Source organism: Tamandua tetradactyla, chromosome 4 (assembly GCF_023851605.1).
Source record: "Tamandua tetradactyla isolate mTamTet1 chromosome 4, mTamTet1.pri, whole genome shotgun sequence".
Classification (NCBI taxonomy): Eukaryota; Metazoa; Chordata; class Mammalia; order Pilosa; family Myrmecophagidae; genus Tamandua; species Tamandua tetradactyla.
This window is the reverse complement of record NC_135330.1, coordinates 53,734,831-53,750,383: the sequence shown is the minus strand read 5'-3', so window position 1 is coordinate 53,750,383 and position 15,553 is coordinate 53,734,831. Positions and strand designations below refer to the sequence as shown.

Here is a 15,553-nt window from a genome sequence, read left to right as displayed (position 1 = left end):
GAACTTCATGCTGTAGGATGATTTTTAGAATGAAGAATATGAAAGAAGACGATGCATGGATGATTTGCCATCCTTATCCTATAGCCATGAAGTAAAAGATCGAAGAAACACTAACATGGTGATTGTTCTAGGCTATTCTGAAGCGCTGCCTGGTTCGGTACAAAGAAACTTTAAATAGTCAAAGAGAAATTAAGAAGTCATAGACACCTGCCTTTTTTTTATAAAAAGAAAGATCAAAACACAGAAGAACATTATACATTAAAAGTGAAGTTCAGGGATCCAGCATGAGTCCCCTGGAGAAAAAAAAATGAAGAGAATGGGAACTGTGAAAAATATAATCCAAAATAAGAAGTAGTTTGATTATTTTATTTCTTTTCAAATATAAATTTGACTAGTTTTTAGATAATAGGCAAGGTTTCAAATTGACAGGTGTTTTAGTTTGTTTTTATATACTTTCAAAATAAAAATTATCAATATTTTTACTTAGTAACATGCAAATTATTCTTTGACCAGGTATTTTAAGAATTATAATTTTAAAATAACTTATTTCTGTCATATACTTGCAGACATTGTAAAACTATTTGAAGAATATAGATATAAATAGGATAAAGAATGAAAATTTCCCTCAACTCTTTAAAATTACTCTCTCACTCCATAGATTAGCTTGGTAAGGAATTTTCTGTGTCTCTCCAAATTTAAATATACACAAATATGTATTTTATATATACATACACATTTTTATATTGATTATATTAAACTAAATCATATTGTATATATTGTTTTATGACTTGCATCGTTTATTCAACAATATATGATCAACGTATCACTATATTAATACATGTGGTTTATCTCATTTTTGTAAAAACTGAAAAGTATTTTTATAGTTATTGTTTAAAATATTAGCATAGTGATTGCTTCAGCAGCACACATGCTAAAGTTGGAACGATACAGAGAAGGTTAACATGGGCCTTGTGCAAGGATGACATGCAAATTTGTGAAGTGTTCCATATTTAAAAATATATATATTAGCATAAATAAAGCTACCAGAAAAAATACATTCCTTCCTAAACAGCAACCAAACAAAACAAAGCAAAACAAAACCATCTGCAACAACAAAAGAATGATTAATGCAAACAGACTAAGTAGTGAAAGACTTTGTAAAACGACATGTACACAATGTAGTGTTAATAAATTATGAAAGAACTTTATCTTACTACAAGAGAAAAAGATTTTCTGTTTAGGATCACAAAATAAAATCCAGCTCAATGCTGGATACAAAAGCCACACATAAAATAAGTTGTTTACAATAGTTAACAAGTATTTTATACATGATTGTTCTGTAAACCCACAACTTCTCTAAAAAAAATTTAAAAAATGAAAAAAACTATACCAGGAAACTTCAAAGAAAAAGAAAACAAGGGCCACGAGGTTGAAATCCTGCCACAATCAACAAATCAAAGTAGGACATTTTATAAAGTTCCAATTGTAAAAGGAGACATAATTCAGTTATGAATATCTGAACACCAGTGAATATAGAAGCAAATTTTGCAAAGCAGAAACTATATGCCAGGCCCCCTACAGTGCTATTTCCCTCCCACTACCCTTTTTGTTTCTGGCACTCCTGCCTTCTCTCCACTGTGGCTCTTCTCTGAGCCTGTAATGGGGAGGGAAGAAGGGTGGAAGAGGGGCTACCAATAGCACAATTTAATACACATTTTAGTCCAAAAAACTTCAAGTGAACAAAATATAGGGAAAGTGTATAGAAGATTCAAACAAATTGCCCTGAAGGTATATCTTATGGGTAAATACAAACTCTGTACCCTGATAGTAAAGAATATACTTTATTTTCAAGTGCACAAGAAGTGGTCATGAAAACTGGCCAAATATATATATATATATATATATATATAAAGAAAATAGGATCACATCCCAAATAGTGGCTTAGTATAAAAGATATTTTTGATCATAGTGCAATAAATATAAAACTTAAGCAAAATAAAATGTTCTTTCTCCCTGAAAATGTACACTTTCTATTAAGTAACTCTTGGGCCAAAGGGGAACTATGAACTAAAATGGGAGATTTTCTAGAAAACAATAATCAAAATATCATCATTTATGGGATATAAAGAGTTAAATGAACATATACCTATCAACTGATATAAAATGCTAGTAAATGGATGAGACATCCACATTTAAAAGCTTGGCAAAGAACAGTAAATTAAAATCAAAAAGAAAAAGGAAGAAACAAACAACTCTTAACAACAAATTAAGAGTTTAATGAGCTGGTAAACATAAAAAGAGTAAGTAAATAAAAATTTCGTTTCTTAAAAAGATAGCAAAATAGGCAAATCATAAAAGAAACAGCTAAAGCACAACTATAAAGAATAAGAAACCAGTCCATAACCCCTCAACTCATTGCAAATTGACTTTTAGCCCCATTGTTCTACTTATTCTAATCTGGAAAATTCAGTGAACTCACAGACATTTCAGCCTTCTTCACGAGGTGTCTCTGGTGGTGGTAGAGGTTTACCATCTTTCCTTCTTGAAATAATCCTTCCTTGGCTTTCATTGCTCCGCTTTCTCCCGATGATGCTTCTCCCTCTGACACTGTTCTTGTTCTTGCGTGTAGGAGTTTTGCTCTTGCTTCTGCCCATCCAATAACGTTTGCCTTGCTCAGGGCCCCAACATCTGCAATCTGTCCTTCTCAATCCAAGTCTTCTCCTGACAGGTTATCTCTTTCCTTTCATTTTGGCCGTGGCCTACTGCATTTTACGTTCAGTAATACAAAAATACAAATGTGCTTGATATATTTCTTCTTATGAACTGTTGTTTTTCATCTCTGCGTCTTTGTTCTCTGATTTCCACCGCCAAGTATGTGATAGCCACTTCCCAACTTTTTCTATTCAGCTGCTTGGACTCAGGTCATTTCTCCTTCAGAAAGCCCTCCCTGACCTTCCTCCTTCCAGACTTGGTGACACATTCCTTCTTAGATCTCCCATAGCCACTTGCACACGTTTGAGCTACAGCGTCTCTCATATTATATTGAAGGAATATGTTTGTGACTATCTTCCCCACAACAGCCTTAGACCCTTGAATGAGAAACAGTCTTTATGTTTACAACTCCCAACCCTAATGTAGTGCATCAAACATAGTAGCAACATACTTGTCAACTGAATTGAAGATAATCAGAATAAACTCAAAATTCCTATTTTAAGTTTAATTAAATAAGTATGTTTTTTTGTGCTAAACATATCTCAAAGTTATGATGAATTATTTTTAAGTGCCCTTGAAACTCAAGACCAGGTAATCAAATGTACCATATATGGAACAGAACAAAGCAACATAATATTTACAAAACCATTGTGGTGTAATTTAATTTTATAAGAGAAGTTGTGAGTTTACAGAACAATAATGCATAAAACACAGGGTTCTCGTATACCACCTTATTATTTTTATTACAATTGATGAAAGAGTGTAGGTTTACAATTGTACTATTAACTAATAGCCCATGGTTTGATTTAGGGTTCTCTGCTTGTGTTGTGCAGTTAGTTCCATGGATTTTGAAAAAAAAATTCTACTCTATTACCATGCATGCAATCTAACATCTCCCTCTTTTAACCACATGCAGTTGCATACTTTGTTGTTAATTATGTTTACAGTGTTGCGCTACCATCACCACCATCCATTATCAAAATATTTCCATCATTCCAAATAGGAACTGCGTACATTTTAAGTCTTAATTCCCTATAATTTTTATTTAATTATAGTACTAATCATCATGCAGTCAATAAACATCTTCTCTATTAACCACGTAACTAAGGTTTTCCTTTCTTTAATACCTCCTCATTCTGATTTTTGCCTTTTTATTTACATGTATTTAAAACAAGAAAATGAGGAATACATTAGCCTACATTTCAGACTTCTCTTCACTCTAAAATAAAATTTGCTTCTTTATAAATTCCAGTGGTTGTATTCTGAGTTCTACTGCAAATTAATGAAAAACTTTGAATCGGTTCTATATTTTCCCACTTTTCCAAAAACTATTAAGAATTTGTTCAAAGCATCGCTGAAATCCAGTACATGTGATCTGTAATATGCCTTTGATTCAACCGTGTGCAAACTCTACTAAAAGGAAAGCTGTTAAGAATAATTTGTCAAATACTTCTCTACTTAAGCCACAGTTCTTCCTCCACTACTCTCAACTCTTTTGTGCTATCATTACTATTGGCCTTTTAAAATCATCCTTTGTCTGTAGAAAAGCAGACATTTGAAAGATGGTTGAAAGAAAGTTTATTAATCTAATTTTTATGTTATGAGAAGCTCCTGGTTTTTTTACACTCTAAGCCTTATCTGAATCAAAGAATTTAGTAGGTTGTTTAGTCACAATTTAAAATTTTCAACTACATACATCTTCAAGAGTATATTTATTTATTTATGTTGTTGGCATTCTTTTAGTTTAAAAATTGTGAAAATTCCTACTTTATCATATTCTCATTTTTTTCATATACACAAATGTACCAAAAGAAAGTGTAGATGCTGGGGTATTAAAATACTGTAATGAGACAGCTATACAATATGACCAGTACCTTTATTAAGATGACAAGACTTTTATCAAAACAAGGTGAAAGGAGAGAATAGAAATAGAAAACCAGAATAGAGTAGGATTGTTTAGCAGTGTTGAATCCACCTCTGAAGTTGATGATCATGAATTTCTAGAGACACTAAGCTGGCTACTTCTTTGCCTTTCTCCATAACACTTTACCGCACACGGAGAAGACAGTTGGAAGAGCTCATTCATCTCTGGGGATTTGTTGGACTGGATTATCAAATAGAGACGGGGGAAAGAGATTTGAGGATAGTTGCAAAAGAGTTATTGGAATAGTGAGCCATTTAATTTAAGGGGAAACATGAAGAAAGGAAATGAAAATTGGAGACTATTAAAGAATAAGGAGAAAGTAGCAGTGTTATTGGGTTGGGGGTGACAGGGTGTTTAAAACAGTATTTCTACGGGAGTAAGAGTAAGCTAGCCAGAAGAAACGACTATGGTAAACAGTAAATTTCAGTATGCTATATAAATTTGTGATTATGGAAATTGAAGAATTTCTGGTGATGGTAAAGACCATGCAATGGCACTGGAAGCATAAGGTAAAGTGGAGGAAAATGACCGCAGAAATGAGGAGCTAAAAGAACTGAGAGGCCAAATCGGGGAATGGTTCAGCACATATTCATACAGAATTTCACATGTTCCATTGATCTTATATTATTTCATAGTCCAGTGCAATTCTAGCTGATCCAAGACCTAAAGGAGAGAGTAAATCAAATATCTAATATAAAGAATTTGTGAGCACTTCAATTCTTTCTCATTCTAGTCTCAAATTACCAGAGGTACTGCTTTGAAGAAATTAACATGGCACAAACTTTCTGTTGCTTTTTTTGGGGGGGGGGGGGGGTGAAGAGTAAAATTGGAATAACCTTTCACTTAAATTTCTAGTTTCTATATTGCAGTATTAAGAAGTCTTGATGCCAAAGCAATGATAAAGAATTGTAGCTTTCAAACTATGCATCCACTTCAGGGATTGCTGTAGAAAGGGGGGGAACACCTTTTATCTATCCTCCTTGCTTTTCTCTCTATCCTGACCACCACAGCATCTACATCTTCACCCATTTTATATATCAGCTTTTCATTGATTTAAAGTAAGGATTCAAAAGTTAAAAAAGGTTAACTCATTGACATCCAATTCAAAGAAAAGCATACATATCATTTTTCTATCTAATTGATAAAGTATAAGAATATTGCCCCATATTAAAAGTCTTTGTAATTTATCATGTGCCTTCTTGCTTTGAATAGTCTAAAATTTCTTGGAGTCTCTTGATTATTCATGTAAAACTTTAAAAATACAAAATCAAGGGATACATATGACAGAATATCTCAATTTAAAATTTTTATCTCATTTTCTTTTTTTACTCTTTGTTTTCCAAGAAATATTTCTTGGGGAATAATAGAAAATAAAGAATGACAAAAATGAAAAACATCAACAATCCAAACCAATGAATATGGACAACATGCTGTGATACTGGAATTCTGTTAAATCTGCAAATAAGTGTGCTTGTAACAGTTTTATTTAGTAAACTTTTTGAAATTTCATGTTTTTTACTTTTAAAAGTTTAGGTGATATATTCAGAAAGCAAAACTCTACAAAGTCAATACCAAAAAATGAGGACAAAAGGAAACCTGATCTCCATATAATCATTTCCTCAGGTCATCTTTACCAGGTAAATAGCCATTGTGTTTTCTGCCTGACCTGCAACTGGACTTTTTTTTTCCTGCTTGGAAGAGGTAGATTATTAATTCAGGTCTTATAATTAGGTTTGGATTTAGTTATATTGCACGGTTATGTATGTTAAAAGAATTATTCAATTTGCTTCCGAATATTGCAAAGGGGCCTCAACGGAAAGGGAGCAGCAGGCTGAAATTGGAAAAGCATCTGAAGCTGTGATAGCAATCTTCACGACTTTTATTTTAGGAGAATAATGGAAAGTAATTTGAAGTCACACACAAAGGGCCTTGTGTGTCCCCAAATCGAGTTTGTATGTAGATCAATAGATAATTGGCCTGTGGTTTGGCCTATGTTACTCCCTTTTTTCCAGTTACTCTCTAAATTCTTATTTTCCTCAGTTCTGGTAGTTCTATGGGTAAATCTGTTCATAGAATACATGCAGATTCTCTTTGCCAAGTAAATTATTCTTAACATTTACAAGAAGATAAAGAATGATTTTCAATACGTATTTCATTTAATAGATTCCTGGTGTTCTAGCTATTACTGCTTAACAAACCACTATAAAGGTATGGGCCTAAAACAGACAAACAAAAAAGCTATTTTTCTAAAAATACAAGGAATTTGGGCAGGGATTGCAGGCTGATGTTTCTTTGACCCACATGATTTCAACAGAGGAGGCTTACTTGGGATTTGTGTATCCGATTATAAGAGGGCTAACTAGCAAGTTGGTGCTGGCTGTTGGCTGGGAGATCAGCTTAGACTGTAGGCTGAAGGTCTTAGTTCCATTCTACATGAAACTCTCAGTTTGGTCTTCCTCATAGCAAGTATCACAAGAGACAGGAAGTGGTAGCAGTCAGAATCCTAAGGAGGTCCCCAAACAGGCATCGTATAATATCCACCATATTTTATTGGTTAAAGTTTCACAGATTCTGTCCAGATTCAAAAGGAGAGAACTTAGATCCACCTCTTGATGGAATGAATGTCAAAGAATTCATGGCCATTTTTAGTCTACCATAACCAGCAACAAATCTTGTGGGTTTATGTCCCAGAAGTTTTTAGTTGGGTGATTATGTTAACTATAAAGTTTCTGAATTGGAACTGCATTCTTAGATTGAAAAGATTCAAATAAACTAAAATATCTTAATATAACAATAGGACATTTAGAACTAAGGGTATTTCTAAATGCACAATCTTGCAGGTCTTCCACAAGCTTGGGTTGACACAAACTAAGGATTGCCATACCTGCTTTTTTTTTACTCTACTATTGCTTAGATTGCTGGGTTTATCAACATGATAAGAAGTGACTCAGCACCAGAACATTTAGTGATGTGCAAGAAGCTACCTTTTAATTCTATGACTGAAGAGGGAACATATTTCCTCCATTAATATCTATTGAACAGGACTAAGCAGGTGTGGGCATAGGTATAAGAGAGGAAACAGATTTTCTTTAGTTGGTAAGCAAGCTGCTAACACTTGGAAGGTTTTGATTTCCAAAAAACGAAGTGGAGATTGGATATTTGAGGATTATTTAGCAGCTTCTGAAATAGTGAATAACCTCAAATTGGCTGAGATTAATTTCCCTCCCAGAAGAATAAGAGTTTAGAATCTAAATAAAGTTCTATAAAAGACAGATAAAGATATGTAGCTTATACAGTGAGTTTGGGTGCTGAGATTTACTATTGACATATGGAGAGATATGTCCAAAATCGCTGAGGATCTTTACACTGTTCATTTTGGGACATTAACGATAAACTAGAATTAGGGCAAAACATCTTTTTTTTTCAACGTGAACAATCAATTGCTTTTGGCATAATCATATATCTATACATTCATCACTACAATCAATTTTAGAACATTTTCATTACTCAAAAAAAGAAAGCCCTCATACCCCTTAGCTGTCAACTCTCAATCTCTCTATCCTTCCCCAGTCCTACATAACCACGAATCTAATTCTCTTTCTAAATTTATTTATAATTACATTTTATATAAATGCAATCATACAAAATGTAGTATTGTTGTGTCTTATTTCTTTCACTTAGTGTAATGTTTTGTTTTTAAGAAAAGTCTTGTTTTTATTTTTTTAATTAGAGAGCTTTTAGGCTTATAAGAAGTCATGTAAAATGCAGTATTCCCCATACATCCTCCTATTAAAAACATAGGTTACAGTTGATGAAAAAATATTAAACATTACTGTTAACTATAGTCCACAGCTTAGATGTATTATTTTCCTGTATACCACGTTATTATTAACACCTTGCAATTGTGCCATACAGTTGTTATAGTTCATGAAAGAAGTTTCTTGTATTTGTGTTATTAACCACAGTCCATTGTTGACAACAGGGTACACTGTGCTATACGATCCTGTATCTATCTTCTAACTTTCCTTCTAGTAACATGCACAACCCAAAACTTCCCCTTCCAACCACATTCACATGCTGAATTCAGTGCTGTTAATTGTACTGTTCATAATGTGCTGGCATCACCACTGTTCATTTCCAAACATTTACAATCAACCTAAGTAGAAATTCTCCACAAATGAAGCATCAGCTCCACTTTTTCTACCCCCTTCTATCTCTTGATAAGCTATATTCTAGATTCTGACTCTGTGAATTTGCTTATTATAATTAGTTCATATCAGGACATCATACTATGTTTGTCCTTTTGTGTCTGGCTTATTTCACTCAACATAATGTCCTCAAGGTTCATCCATTTTGTCACATGTGTCAGTACTTCACTCCTGTTCACAGCTGAATAATATTCCATTGCATGTATATACCATATTTTGTTTATTCACTCATCAGTTGATGAACACTTGGGTTGTATCCATTTTTTTTTTTGACAATTGTGAATAATGCCACTGTGAGCATCAGTGTGCAAATGTCTATTTGAGTCCCTGCTTTCAGTTCTCCTGGGAATATACCTAGTAGGATTGCTGGATCATATGGCAATTTTATACTTAGCTTCATGTGGAACTGTCAAATTGACTTTCACAGCAACTCAGCATTTTACCTTCCCACCAGCAACGGATAAGTGTTCTTATTTCTCTACGTCTCCAATACTGCAGTTTTCTGTTTTTTTGTTTGTTTGTTTGTTTTTAATAGTGACAATTCTAGAAAGTGTGAAATGATATTTCATTGTGGTTTAGATTTGCATTTTCCTAATAGCTATTGATAATTAAGTATCTTCTCATGTGATTTTTAGCCACTTGTATTTCCTCTTTGGAAAGATGTCTATTCAAGCCCTTTGCCATTTTTAAATTGGGTTGTTTATCTTTTTATTGTTTAATTGTAGGGCCAAACATCTTGAGACAATACTCCTTGCCCTTTTGAAAAATCAGTGTATGGAGTAGACATAGCTCCTCATAAGTAATTTTGATTTTCTTGATAATTATCAGTTGTGATGATGCAGATTTTGAAAGAATACAATGGAAAATTTAACTTTTCTGGGTAGATACCAGATAATTAGTAGGAGGAAAGAAGAGAGGAAATAAGTCCATACTAGAATTTGATGATTGGACTAAAATCTCTGAGATTTTCTCAATAGAGTACATAAAACATGAGAAGCTTGGAAGGTGAATTCACAGTTCCTATCTTGGAACAAAGGAAATGCTACCTGGAAAAGGAAAGTCAGTCTCCATGATCTAGTCTCATACCACAAAGGCAGAGAGGCATATCATCCTGCTGAACCAACATTCTGCTTCACCTGCCATAAATACCACATCTTGAGATTCACGTAGAAGATCTGTGCTTTGGAAAAGGATAGTGACATCTTAAGGCTAAAATAAAGTAATATTGCCCAAATCCAGAGGGAAATCTCCTTAAGAAAACCATTTAGATTTTATTTAGTTATATACCAATTTTATTTTTGTTCTTTGATTTTACCTTTCTAGTGTGTGCTTCTAATGAGAAGAATCTACACTTAATAATGTGACAGGCATGTTTTGGGATACATGAAAGGAGTCACTGGTTTGCAAGAGTTTATGCTTAGGTGGTGAATGTTTCCTTTTACAGTCTAGATAATGGAGGACTGGACATTGCATGAAAACTCTGAGGAAGAAGAGTTCATGGCTAAAACTTTACAGCAGATGTATACCATATCATGACATGTAATTTAAAAGAATCAAGATGAAAAAAGGTAACATTTCATACTTGCTCAAATATTTACCATTTATGATGCCTGTCATTCCTTCTTGAAGATCTGAGTTTCCATCTAATATCATTTCCTTTCAGTCTGAATGACTTCCTTTAGCATTTCTCATAATGCAGGCCTGTTGGGAATGAATTATCTTCGTTTTTTAGATAGTTTCTTTGTTAATAATCTTAGTTTTCTCTGTTCTAAATGTGGTTATTTTGTTTTTCTTCTTGAATGATATTTTCACTGGTTATATTTTGTTGAGAGTTTCTTATTTCAGTACTTAAGAATTATTTTCCATAATCTTCCAACCTCCTTATTTTCTAATGACTAGTCAGTGGTCATTGAAATTTTTAATCCTCCCTTTTTAATGTGTCATTCTTCTCTGGCTGCTTTAAAAAAATTTTCTCATTACCTGTGGTTTTCAGCATCATGCATATGATATGTTTTCTTTGTACTTATCTTGTTTGAAATTTGATAATACTCGAGAGCCCATACCTTTATGTCTGTCATTATATTTGCAAATATTTTCTTCTTCCACATTCTCTCTCTCTTCTCCTTCAGGGACTCCATTTACACGTATTCTAGACCTTTTGCTATTATCTCTCACTCTCACAGGCTTTATGTTTCTCAGTACTTGTTTTCTTTTTCAACTAGTTAGGATGAATTCTACTGATCTATCTTTGCGCTTACTGTTATTTTCTACTGCCATTTCCATTCTGCTTCTAAATCCACCCAGGAAATGTTTTTATTGCAGATATTAAGTTTTCATTTCTAGAATTTCTATTTTTTATAGTTTCTATTTCTCTGTTAATATCTTTTGTTTTTATTCATTGTGAGCATATTTTTCATTTCCATTTTAACAAAGCTTTAATAGTTTATTTAAAATAGTTGCTTATTAATGCCAACATCTAAATCATCGCAGACTCAATATCAGTTGATTGTCTTTTCTCTTGAGAATAGGTCTGGATCACATTCTTCTTGTTCTTTGAATATCAGGTAATTTTGGCTTGTATCCAAGACATCTTGAATGCTGCATTGTAGAGACTGGATTTTCATAAAGTCCTGACATTTTTATTTTTTAACAACTTGTAGACTCAAGTTCACCACTGCTTTTTGGCGACAATTCAAATCTCAGCTCTGTTCATTTGTTCTTAACTTGGTTGCTTTGAATGCCTAATACATTGATACTTAAGAAATATTTGGAGATTTGTGTAAAATTTATACACAGAATTTGAGCCCCCCTGTGTTCATCTCCATTCTGATCCTCCCTGCCCTTTTTTTTCCCAGCTGATGTGCTTGCCCCATATACTTCTCACTGATTCCTCAGACTACAATGGCTGAGAGCTTTTATATCAAGAGATTTAACTGTGTTGCAAGTGTATTGACTACAGCCTTCCCTCAGCCTGTAATACGGGAAATTCACCCATCTGTGCTTCTCTCCTTCAGTTGAATACACGCTTCCAGAATCTGGAAGCTGTTTTTCATTCTCTCTACTACACATAAGTTTATTTGTTTCTGTGTTTGGATTTTATCCAGAATTCATAGTTATCGATTAGGAACTTATTTGGACATATTGAGTCCAAATACATATATCTTTTATATGTCTAGTCTAGAATACATATATCTTTTTAAAAATTTCTTTGAATATACTGTTTATGAAAACTTAGTTATAATTTAAAACTTTGAAAAGTTTTCTTTTCCAGAAGAAATTTACTTTGTTTCCAGGTGACAGCTTTGTTAGAGGCACTAGCAATCTCTCATCATATTTATTTAATTTTGATTGAGATGATTTGAAGTTGGGCTTCAGTTGCTAAGCAGGCTGGTCTATATCTATTGGCATAGTCACAAACATGCTCACCAGCCATCTTCCAGCCCTTGCCTAACCCCCTTCTTTTCTCCACCTGCTTGATTGTGTGCAGATATTTCGATATGACTTCCATTCCATACCTGGGAGAGACGTTAGGTCTAATAGAACAGCTGAACCATTACTTGAGCCCCAAGCCAGGAACAGATAGCTTTGGCTGCTTAGCAGGGTGGGAACTCTACAGAAAGTTTGCTTGATACGTGCTTTATACTCCGTAGCAGGTCCTCCTCCCCTGGGGTGTATACATTCCCATTCCTTGGGCAGCATAAATCGCCCTTCATTTCTAATGTGAGGCAGGGCATGCAGAACACATTAGGATCAACTGACCCTGATCCAAGCGGTTTGTGTACTCAGGAGACCAGCCCTGATGGGACCTCTTCCCTTGCTCTTTTGGATCTTTTGTGTCACATAAGTAATAAAATGGCCATCGGTTGAGACTCTCTACTGTGCCTGAGCTTATGTTTCCATGACACACCTTGTTCTCGAATACTTACTTTTAAGCCTCTAATGTTCCCTGACAGATTCTGAAAAACAGCATTTGTGTTCCCAGGATCTGTTGTTATCTATGGTTGTTTACCACTACTTTCAAATCAGAAATTGCTTCAAGAGAAAAGTGGCCCTAAATTTGGAAGCATTTCTCTGGCCTTTCTTTCTCTATTAAAGCTTGGTCCTGCAATTCTTCAATGTCTTAGTAGCACTCTGCTAACTTCCAACAGATTTTATAAATATGTATCAAATATTTATAGTTGCTATTAGCAAGAAGATTGACTTAAAACACACTGTTGCTGTAAGAACTTCTGCCTTTATGATTTTTAAAAATGCGTATTGAAGAATTTATTGATAAGATGTCATAATGTCAGAAACTTCCTTTTGAATGAACACACAAAAAGGTAGACACTTAGATGGATTTATATAGCTGAAAGATAGCTGGCTGAATAGACTGATAAGACAAATATGTTAGAGTTTTAATAATTGTTGCATTAAGTGATCATAATACAGATGTTTATACAAGTGCTCTGTATGCTTAACTATAAAAAAGGTTGGGGAAAAACATAAGGTGGGTATTTCAACAAAGTACCTTTACTGTTTATTAAAACTCAGTAAATATTTACTGTTCATTAAAACTCAGTAAATATTTAACGGGAAATTGAACATTTATTCCATGCAAATATAACAGCACATAGATTATTATTTTGTAGATAGAAGGGGGAAAGCATGACTTAATCATGTTTTCATCAACTCTTCATCATCCTAATGTAAGCTCAATCTTAGTGGCAAAAAATATTTGGCCAGCAATTCATTCTATGTTTTTGGATGTGATGCAGTATGGAGTCCATGACACCACCTATTAGGCATTCTAACCAAAATATATTTGCAGTCCAATTCAATACTACAATCTAAAATATGAACTTGGCTCAAAATAAAACTTTTTCCCTCCTCCTGCACTGGTCTTCTATGAAATGGAAGGGTGCAATAAGAAGTAAGGGCATGGTTGGCTTCTACTCTGTTAGGATTTGTAACTTTTCCCACTCAAAACCTCTTGTAAAGTATGGTCCTAGACAAGGGAATTAGTGGAAGATAAAAAGGCAGAGTGATGCACCTATGGCTTAAAACAACCCTTTGGCAGCAGGCCATTTGCATTTCAAAGTCTCACTGATCATCCTTTTCCTTATCAGAGTATATTAAGGGACAGACCTTTTGGGCAAAGTCCATTTAAGTTGGCTCCAAACCAATTTATCTCTCCTTCTTTATTTCTCTCTCTTTCTAATTTCCCAGTCAGGAATCAGACATTCATCTGTGAAGTAAATATCAAGTCTTTTAAGTTGTCTCCTTGATGCCCTTCTTGCTAGACTTGAGATAATTGGAATGAACTCCTACCATGAAACATGGTTGTAGTATTCACAAAACCTGAAGACATTATAAAGAAGTGCTGTGCTGTCTGGAATTTCTTGGCTTAGTTTTGTCTTTTCTGACTTCCTTTATATCTTGGAGGGGGTAATCATTTAAGGATCGCAAACCTTGTCAACAACCCACATATTTTTTTGCTCAGCGCTTAACTTTGGAATACCAAAGTTAAAATGCCACGAAACAGCTTAAGAAAGTTAGAAATAAATTCCCAGAAAGTGATATAGAATATCTAGGTTTTAAGTATTGTTCCATACTGTACTCACAATAAAACATTTTAATGACTATTTTATTCTTCTAAAATTAAGTAGGCTTAAGTAGGATTTCACTTTCAGGATTTCTCCTTAGAAATGATGGGAGATAATACCTGCCATCTTCCTAGTCAGAAGGTCAATAGATAGCAAGTTTGGGCACAAGATATCAATTTTTTATTCAACCTCATCAATATCAATGTCTGAATTCTTATAGTAAGCTCTAACTTTAAAATAGTTTTCTATTTTTTAATATATCTTTGTCATGATTTAAATTGTTGGCTATGCTTTTTTAACGTATTTGTTAAGATATAATTCATGTAACATAAGTCACCAATTTAAAGTGAAAAATTCAATGTTTCTTAGTATATTCATAGAGTTGTGAAATGATCACTCCAATTGATTTAGAACATTTTAATCACCTCACCCTTGAACTATCAGCTCCCCAAACTCCCTCACTCCCAGCCTAAGCAATGACTGATCTACTTTACATTTCTCTGTCATAGAAACGTAATAATAAAATATATAGTGTTTGTGACTGGCTTCTTTTAATTAGCATGTTGTTTTCAAGTTTCATCCATGTTGTAGCATGTATCAGTACTTCATTGCTTTTTATGTCTGAATAATATTCCATTGTATGGATATACCACCTTTTGCTTACCATCAATTGATGGACATTTGGGTTGTTTCCACCTTTGACTATGATGAATAACGCTGCTGTGGACATTCATGAACACGTTTCTGCATGGGTCTATGTTTTCAACTCTCTTGGGTATATATCTAGCTTGGAGATACGTACTCTTCAGAAAAAAACGTGTTCTTTATCTTAATCCATTCCTGTGTATCTTAAGTAGGCTCTTTTGGTGAGGCTATTTCAGTTAGATGTGGCCCAACTGAATGAGCATGAATTTTAATGTATTGCAGTAGTCCTTTATCAGCAGAATGAAATTCAGACACACAGAGAGAAAGCCACAGGGAGCAACCATAAACTGTAATTCAACAGAACTAAGGAGCCAAGACAGGCTGCCTTGTGTATTGAAAATCCAAGGACCAAGGATTGCCAGTAGCCAGCTCCAGAATGCCATATCAGAGCATTGACCTGATAATGTCTTGGTTTTGGA

General features: G+C 34.0%; 1 non-coding gene across 1 annotated transcript; it reads left to right on the top strand.

Annotated features, from left to right (window-relative positions):
* Positions 1–907: 907 nt before the first annotated feature.
* Positions 908–1,014, top strand: LOC143681874 (U6 spliceosomal RNA). The gene has a single exon (XR_013174926.1). It is a non-coding gene; the product is annotated as a U6 spliceosomal RNA (small nuclear RNA).
* Positions 1,015–15,553: the final 14,539 nt, after the last annotated feature.